The sequence below is a fragment of the Mesitornis unicolor genome, unplaced genomic scaffold (assembly GCF_000695765.1).
Source record: "Mesitornis unicolor isolate BGI_N332 unplaced genomic scaffold, ASM69576v1 scaffold26967, whole genome shotgun sequence".
NCBI classification, from domain to species: Eukaryota; Metazoa; Chordata; class Aves; order Mesitornithiformes; family Mesitornithidae; genus Mesitornis; species Mesitornis unicolor.
The window spans coordinates 91,362-101,438 of record NW_010197475.1 but is presented as its reverse complement, the minus strand read 5'-3'; positions in this window follow the sequence as shown (position 1 = coordinate 101,438).

Genomic DNA, 10,077 nt, shown 5'->3' with positions numbered 1-10,077 from the left:
GCATTTGAACCAAGCCTCTTGTGGCAATAGCAGCTCAGGTTGATGTCTCCTGCTGCTGTGGGCAGTGGCTTCTCATTCAGGCTTATCCTTCTTGGTGGCAATCTAACAGCAGGAAGGATTCAGGGGCAAGCATTCATTCCAGGAAGATTCAGAGCCAGTGAATCTATTCCCTTCATACAGCCCTTATACATCTGTTTTCAGTGTCTAACATATGTCTTAGGTGAGTTTAACAAAACTGTGAAAAAATAAATCCTCTGAAACTAGACCAGAGATCTTAGCAGAACATATTTGAAGAAACTGCTGAAAAATATAAGTTAGAAGTTATCATATTTTCTAATCCAGGCTGCCTAAAATATAAGGCAGGACATACTTATCCCTGAATGGTGGATGTGAATTATACTACTGGAACCAGTAGCCAGCACTCCAACCTTCTGAGATGAGCCATTCTTTTGAGCCACTTCCTTTGCCCCAAAAGCGCTTGACAGGTTTTCCATATTCTCTAAAATACCAGACATTATCTTTTTTTTTTCTATAAAAAAGGCCCAAGAAGATAAAGAGCAAAAGCCAAAAATGAACTTCTGTTGCACTATCCAATTAGAGTCAAAGTAAAAACCCATTAGAACTCACTGCAAAGCTAGACTCTACCCCAGTGGCAGGGTGCTCCCTAGGAGCACTGATAGGCAGATTTTTGGACCCACTGCTATCTCTTTTTCCCCTGCAAAAACAATGCTTCCTGCAGAGCACTCACACAACAACACAGCTGCCTCATGGAGAAAAAGCTAAAATATCTGAGGACACTTTTGGAAAGGCCTTCTAAGGGAGCTGGAGAAAGCAGTACATTCAGCAGTACAAGTGCACTGAGCACAACAGAATTCACTGGGAAAATATATTGATCTGGCTCTACTGATTCTGAGATCTGAGAAACTCACATGAGTGCTTGAAGTTGCTCATTTACATTTTGTTACCCAGAATGCACTTCCAACTCATCTATTTCCCACAGGCACCAACATCAAAGCTGTGAAAACAAGCTATCTTTGCATGAAGGTTTTTCTTTTTAATTAAACATTATAAACTAAGGCCAGAAATTCCGTCTTCTTTCACAGCTGGAGAAAGCATAAAGGGTAAAGTGAGGGTAGAGGAACAGAATCCATCAGTCACTGTACATAGAGAGATTGCTTGGCTGTGGGTGCTTTCAATTGCCTTCTAACTGCTTGGCTCATTCCTGTAACATATGGTGAAGCATGGAAAACCCACCTATAGCCCAAAGGTCACTATGCCACCTGCAGACCCAAGACAACATGCAGTCTTGCACAAATACACATGGAAGTAATTATAGGGAGACAAGGGAGATGGGATTTGAAGCAGAACCCCCTCAATTCTGCCACATTAATTCTTCCAGCTGAGCTGGAGAAGTCTGAATTCCCAGGCGTCTGATTGCTGCAGCTTGTAGCTCAAGGTGGAGGAAAAGTGATTTACTGTTCACTTGCCACTAACATGCCATTGCCTTTATGAGGTTTGGGTGGAGAGAAGAGCATAATGGCATCCCAAACGGGCCAGGTTTGCTTTCCTCATTATCTGCACAGTCACAGCCTGGCAGGCTGCTTTCTCTTGCCAGTATTGCTCTTCCATACATATTTGGTTTAGAAATTGCATTTGGGTTGCTCCTCTTATGAATTTATAGTTAAAGGTGACAAGGTCTTTGGGACCAATGTAGATGTCAGTGTGTGGATAATGGGATTCAGAGTGACAAGGAGTTTGGATTCGTCTCCTCCTTATAGTGTTGCATCCTCTAAAAGTCTTAAGCTGTGGACCGTGATCCCCTTCCCTGCATTATTATACTGATACAAAAAAAAGATGTGGACAGGTTGGAAAGGGTCCAGAGAAGGGTGACAAGGATGATCAGAGGACTGGAAGACCTGCTGTATGAAGAAAGGCTGAGAAAACTGGGCCTGTTCAGCCTTGGTAAGAGAAAGCTTAGGGGGGACCTTATTACCATGTACCAGTACATAAAGGGTGGTTACCAAGAAGATGGAGACTCCCTTTCCACAAAGACTCACATGGAAAAGACAAGGGGCAATGGACACAAGTTGCTTCTGGAGAGATTCCGCTTGAACTCCAGACATTTTTTTTTTACCATGAGATCAATCAGACATTGGAACAATCTCCCAGGGGAAGTGGTAAATTCCCCTACATTGGTCAGTTTTAAGAGTCAGCTTGACAGGGTGCTGACTCAACTCATTTAAACTATATTTTTACCTTGAGAGGTTGGACTGGATGATCCTTGTGGTCCCTTCCAACCTGGTATTCTACGATTCTATGATTCCTTACCGCAAAGATCTTACAGCTGAAGCACCAGCTGAGAGATGAGCATGATACAGCATGACAAGGAAATAATGGTGGTTGGAGGGAGGTGATAGCTTTGGAGGGGTGAATTGAAAAACAGGCTACAAGGAAGTAAGGTTGAAGAAGAGTAAGAGGATAAATTTACTCACCAGGGACCTACGTTTCAAACATCAGTGAGTCTTCATTCTTCTCTCCCAGTAGATCCAAACACCTGCAGTCACCTACCACATTTGCTATCAGGTAACTTGGAAAAAGTTTGCCAGTCATCATTACCTTCATGATACTGGCATATTCCTCTTGTCTCCACCCTGCTTCACTTCACTGGATTCATCATCTTTTGCACACAGTTTCCTGTGCTTTTTCTCTCAAATGTTTGCTGGTCAGGCCACTTCTCACACAAAATGATGACTCCACATGATGCAAATATCTCCTAGCAAACAGTAACAGTGGCTTTGTTCATGTCAATGTATGAAGAAAAAAGAAACAACACAAAAACCTTGTAACCAAGACTTCACCTCAGTCCCAGGGCCATCTTCTCAGCTCCAGAGCCCTTCTTTCCCATGCACTGCCTTGCAACAGAACTTAGCAGCAGGAAGGGTGTTTTCCCCAGCAAACAGGGTAGGGCCAGAACAAATGCAGCTCATGTTTCCTGGGGCTTGTACAGCCATCAAGGTACTTCAAGTGGCTGGAGATCTAAAATATCCAGCATATACATACTGGGTGTATGTAGCAAGATTTTGGTAGTGGGGCAGGTGGAGGCTGCAGTGCTGGCTCCTTTGGGAAGAGATCAGGAGCTGCCCCACAGCAGACACAGCTTCACCACAGACCCACCATAGGACACAGCTGAGCCCTTCAGCCAAATTGGTGGCATCTCTGTGAAAACATCCTTTTAAGAGCAGAAAATGCCACAGAGAAAGAGGAGGGAGCAAAAAGATGAGAAACAGCAGAGGGAACACCAAGGTCAGAGGAGCAGGAGGAGGTGCTCCATGGTACCAGAGCAGATATTCCCTGCAGCCCATAGGAGAGCCCACACACGAGCCATGTAGAAACAGATTTTCCTGACAGGAAATGCGGCCTATGGAGAACCCACACCAGAGCAGAGGAAAAGTATGAGAGGGAAATGAGCAGCAAGGGAGAAACCACAATGTGCTAACTGTAATCCCCCTTCCTCATCCCCCTGCACTGCCTAGGAAAGGTAGAGGAGTCTGGAATGAAGGAGTGAAGTTGAGCCTAGGCAAAAGGGGATGAAAGGTGTTGTTTTACTGTCTGGTGTTTTTTGTTTCCCACTACCCAAATTAGTAATTAAATTTTTATTTTAATTTGCAACAAATTAATTTTCCAAAGTCAAGTCTGTTTTGCCCACAACAGTAACTGGTAAATGATCTCCCTGCCAGTTTCTCAACCCATGAGCTTTCTCATTCCTGTTCTTCCTATTTTCTCCCCTTACCCTGCTGGGGGAGGGAGTGAGCAAGTGGCTGGGTGGGAGTTTGGCTATTAACTGGGTCCAAACCACCGCAATACAAAAGTATAGCTTTTCTAGACTACATGATCCAGGGTGCCAAATGCCTCTTAGATGAAAATAACTGGTTTCATGGCATACTGGAGCGTGCAGTCTCTGCAGACTGCTGGCAACAGGCACATCATCCTCATGTCACTTTGTCAAATTGTTCACGTACACTGAGTGAGTGATAAACAAGCCACTGCATTCATCTTTGTGCCTCCTTTACTAAGTGACCATACATCACAAGCACAACCATCTGCAGTGTTTCTATTCCATCATTCCCCTAGAGGTTTCCTATCTAATTTTAAACTAATTGTTTACGCTTTCTGGATTGTGTCAAATAAACAGACACCACTATATGGTAGTGTAGGATGCAGGAAGAGGTGGGGATGGGGAGCACTGCTAAGGTCTCTCTCTTCTCATCTTTTCCTGGAATATAAATAACGGGCATGCAATTCCTGGTCGAATTGTCTCTGTACTTGTGGAACTGCCTGGGTAAATTCCCTGGCATCACACAGAGCTGTCTCTGCTTCTTGAAAAAGCAGGTGAATTCACAGGGGGCAGTTCTGAGTGAATGGCAGAAATGCTTCAGTGTTTTCTTTCTTCTGTTGCTTGGCCAAGGATTTCCACACACTTTGTATGATGCAGTCACTCATCTACGAGGTCAAGATTATTTCCCTTCCACGGTGGTTATCAGGGAGGAAGGGAGTTGGTGTTTGCTGTTCTTGCTGAATCTCCCAACTCTACATTTTCTACCCATCTCTCAATGGAGATAAACAAACCAAAGTAGTTATCTCAATTTAACAAGATGTTCTGTCTCCTGGTGAGAGAAAAGAAAGCAAAATACGCTGAGACAGCATCAAAGTCAGAACTATGGGAGCTGCTAGGTGTTTCTCCCATCATATGGAGAAAATCGTGTCACAAGGATACAAGCTCCCCAGCAAATCATTCACAGAATATGAACTGAGCAGCTGATCCCAAGTTCTAATCTTGGACTACCATTTGCAGCTGGTTTTTGTTGCCTTCCCCTACCTTTGAAAATGAAGAGCGAACCCTAAAACTGCTCTAGAACAGCTTTTACTCTGTAACTATTTGGCAGAGTCACATACCGTACCAAGTGAAAAAAAATAATTGTGTGGGGACAATGGAGCTAAACCTTTCTCTTGCTGATTCAAGCATCAGAGCACAGGCATGCTCAGTTCTATAACCCAAACTAAGCCTTTTGCTGAATGTCCCCAGACTGCCATTTCAGGGAATGTTTGCAGAAAGTTAATGCCATGTCTGCATCCCTGAGTGGGAAATGGCAAATATTTAGGCACTGAAAATACAGAAATGCTTGCATTCAGAGGCTAGCTTAAGGGACTTTCCCTCTGAATGCAGTGCTTTCCAAAAAATGAACATAACTCATCACGGGAAAGCTACATAACTACAATCCTTTTAAGCACTGCTAAATTTCCCATATAAACCAAATGGGTATACTTTAGTTCTGGCTTAACATAAAGTTCTGAGATTTCAGGCATCAGTTTTCCCCAGAAAGAGCTTTTCCATCCTACCCATAAAGATCCTGTCTCCCTGGTGACAAGCAAGGTTCTCTGGCTAAGGGTCGAGGAGTACATGCTCCCTGTGAGAGAACAGTGTTTTTCTGCATTATCAGTCCAGTACCACAAACATGAGATAATCATGGAAGGGCAGAATGGATGCACAGCCCTCAGAGAAAGATACCTCATATTTGAGTCTCTGATTGCTGTGGGTGCATGAGATAAATCTGACTGTCTAGTTTAGGGATTTAAAGCAGCTTGCCAGGGTGATTGAAAGCCAAATCCTCTCTTGTTCTTAGTAGAACATTTTTCACAGGCAGCTCAAATTTTGTGGAGCCATCAGGAAATAAAACAAGGCTGTGCCTGTTTTCTCCACATACTTTCTCTACTTCACTCAGAGAAGAACAATGCCGTTCTGAATCACTTCCCATCATTGCGAGGAAAGAGCTTTAGGTGGTTAATAACACTCAGTCAGGCTGGTGCCCCAGTGAGAGCATACAGCAGTACGGCCAAGACGGGGTCTGAACAAGTCACTCCATGTGCTCTTCGGTTCAACAGCATCTTGGGCTGCATCAAAAGAAGTGTGGTCAGCAGGTCAAGGGAGGTGATTCTGTCCCTCTACTCTGCTCTTGTGAGACCCCATCTGGAGTACTGCGTCCACTTCTGGGTATCCCAACATAAGAAGGACATGGAGCTGTTGGAGCAGGTCCAGAGGAAGGCCACGAAGATGATCAGAGGGGCTGGAGCACCTCCCCTACAAGGACCAACTGAAAGAGTTGGGGCTGTTCAGCCTGGAGAAGAGAAGGCTCTGGGGCGACCTTATTGCAGTCTTCCAGTTCCTGAAGGGGGTCTACAGGAAAGCTGGGAGGGACTTTTTACAAGGGCAGGTAGCAATAGAACAATGGTTTTAAACTGGAAGAAGGTAGATTTAGACTAGATATTAGGAAGAAATTCTTAACTGTGAGGGTGGTGAGACACTGGAACAGGTTGCCCAGGGAAGTTGTGGTTGCTCTCTCCCTGGAAGTGTTCAAGGCCAGGCTGGATGGGGCTTTGAGCAACCTGGTCTAGTGGGAGGTGTCCCTGGGTGAACTTTAAGGTCCTTTCCAACCCAAACCATTCTCTGATTCTGTGTTTCTATGATTCTTAGCCCTTGTATGTTACAAGTAGAGTTTGGACATGTGCCTGACTCTTGCCCACTCTGGGGTGCTGTGGAGCAGATAAGCTGGCTGGTCTTTATCAAGATGCCTGGTTCCACTGCTTGTTAAATGCTGTGCAGGCTGTTACTGTTATAAACCTCATCTTACTGACTGATGCCTTACAAGAAATAGTTTCAGCCTGGGCACAAAGAAAACACATACAATTGTTTCTGGTGGAAGTGTCCATGAGGCTGGGATAGATACAGGGACAGTTTCTAGTGATACTTCACCAAGGATAACACATAACAGTGAGAAAAGCTTCAAAAGTATATTTTGACACCATGACTAAAATTTCTTATCAACTCAATACCTGTCTGGGCTGAGGAAAAGCTGAAATGCCTGTGTGTACTTCTAACCGTTCAGGTTTTGGCCAAGATTGTTTTTCATGCCTCTGATAAATCAGTGTCTTAACCCTTCCTTCTATGCCAGGGAAAGGCAAGTATGGCATTAACACAGTTTGAAAGGCTCTGATTTAGGGTTTGGAGAAACAATTGCAAGTAAATTAGTTACTACAGCTTAATGAGTGTGTATCAGCTGAACTGAAGTAACCATGTGCACTCTCTGCTCGGAGTGAATGCCTTTTATTTAACACACAGCTATAATAGCTAACCTGCCGAGTCTTTTTATTGTTGCCCTTGTAGAGAAATAAGGACCTGCCTTTAAGCTCCTTTCTTCTAGTGACCACAGTTGCATGTGCCATATTTTCCCACTTCTAAATAAATCTGTTTCAAAAGTGAATATTCATGAAGAGGGATTCAGCCAAGCAAAGCAGCAACCTGAGGCTCTGGAAACATCTAACCATTGAACACACCACAACAGTCGCTGTTACCATCTGCTGTACCAGAGAGTCAAGGTGCACAGCTATATCCTCTTCTAGGCAGAAAGCTGTTCCAGGTTTTAATCAACATTTGGAAGTAAACACCTGCCAGGCAGAGTAAATGAGAAGATCTGCATTAGTCCACACTGTAAGTCGCACTTGGCTAGCTTCCACATCTTCATGTCTCTGTGCAACATGGTTTGATGGGCATTTGTTGGAGATGAGATCCTGGACTACCTAAGCCAAGCAACCATCTGGGTTTTGCAACTGCTTGAACATCTACAGTGTTCACTGAGAACGAGCTTGAAACTCTCAGCACTGCCAAGCAGTATTAGCAGGAATAAAAGGTACAAAGTTTCAGAGACAGCAAGGGCAGGAGGTAGCACTGGATTCAGACAGCCCTTCTCGCTTCTGCCTAGACTTAACACTCTTAAAGAGTTTAAATCTTAAGTAGGATAATTATTTGAAAATATTACAGCAAAAGATGAATCACTCAATTTTATTAAGCTTTAATGACCATTTTGATTGCTCTGACTGAGATGACAGGGCTGATTCCACTGTATTTACTAGACCACTTTAGAACAATATCAATAATTTCAACATTAGACCTGCTGATTTTCTTCTTGTTCAACATTTGGCCAGCAATGCAGACTCTTTGTGTCTGCACACTGGCTTATGGAAAATGGGATGGCATGATGCCACAGTCCAGACAAGCATCATCACCCAGATGAGAATGATTGATTCAAGAAATGAAAGGAAGCACTGCTATTTACTGTATCAGAAGCTGGAGAAGGGAGCCCTTTACAGGCCTCTCCCTTGTGAAACAGTTTAGAAACAATGTAGAGGTTGATGCATGGGCATTCTTTGCAAAAAGAAGCACTCATTTTAATTTTGCCAGATGGCTTTAGACATTCTGTTACTGGACCTATAGTGGCAATTTCATTACATTGACGGAATTTACAGATGGGATAAGAGGAGATGTTTGTCTCTGAGTCCATCTACTGATTTGGTTGGCCCTAGTCTCTGTTGTGAAGAACTGAGACTGCCCATGCTGTATATCACACTCTTTTTGCTCTGGCAACAGTGGAAGTTCTTGTCATAGAGTATTGTATTACACAAGATCAGACCTCATGGGCCACTTCTAGTGGTTACTGACTCTTTTTTGTTCCATTTCAAACCTTGAGTTACTGAGGTCAAATACAGTGACCCTAGCCTTCATTTGGCATCAAAGGGAGGGATACAGCCTTTATACACTGTGGGAGCTTCAGCTTCAAAAGACATAGCGTCAATACATACAGGAAAGTGCCTCTAGCACTTACTCATTACTAGCTAGGGGAAGGAAGGATTTTCCTATAGGTTCCCAGTGGGCTCATGCACAGAATATCAGCAGAACAGTTGCTCTGACTGAGGACAGCAGAGGCTATACAGAATGAGATCTTTTTAAAGTCTTTCAGCCAACCAATTCCTTTAGGATGTGGGGGATTCCCAGGAGGAACAGGGGAGGACACACCTGAGACTTCTGATAGCCCAGATCTTTACAGGTGCACCCAAGAATATTGCTGTGGAAGAATTCCTGATATCTGCCACCCACCCACTACACTGAGGCAAGGGAAGCATTCAGATGTATTTGTCTTCCTTTGAAAATCTTGGGTTTTTTATTATTGGCTGCAGCTGGAGGCAGCTGGCAAAAAAAAATTGCTTTACCAGATGATTTAAACTTTGCAGGTCGGGTTTCAGTTCACATTGCATGGACTTCACCTTTCACACAATACCAAACCACAGATAACAAGCCAGATAACATCGGACCATGCAGATGTACTTTATGCAGCATGTTTGTCCTTATAGACACGTGCCTATCTCAGTTCTCAGACAGCTGAATTTAGCCTTTGAATTTCTGCATTTTTCAAAAGGGAAGCTGCTGCCAGTATACCTCAAAGTGACACAGATTTACATGGTTGCTGGGTGTTGGGGGCTATGAGCAGATTGCAGGGCTTGCAGGTTTTTCTGGTAGACTTTGGGGAAAAGGTAATATTTTAAAGGCTTTTTAAAATATGCTTTCCATCCCTATTCTCACATACTGTAGTTCTTCGTTTTGTGCCATTTCTGTTCTCTGTTAAATTATACAGCACATTGCTCTGTAAGTTGCTGAGATGGCCTAGCTTTAAACACAGATATGTTAATGCAGAGAGAAACCCCTGTGACTATGGGACTACTGATGGAAGCTGCATGTCTGAATTAATGTAGTTGCCCATTTAATTTAATATAGAAAGTATCTCAATAAAATATAAAGCAAAGATTTAAAAAAAAAAACCCTGCAGAAAAGCCCTCCCATTGTAGCAGCACCAAGGATAAATGTCTTTTCCACCTGCTCCAGCTGTGTTCAAAGTTCTTCAGCAACAGCTTGAACATTGCAATCCTATTACCAAGCTCAGATGCTCAGTTTCCAGAGCTGCTCTGCACCTCCACATCCCCTCAGGCTCTCACAGGGAAGGGTTAAAACTCCTTTTGTTTTGGTGTGGAAGCATAGGTCTGATAGCAGCAGATATAAAGGATGCTCCCAGGCTCCTCAGGAACTGTGATCTGGAGACACACTGATTTTCCCCTGGTTGTGTCACTGAAAGGTCTTTTGCATATAGAGTAATCATCACCAGACCATATCTGAAGCTAGAATTGTTCTTGGAA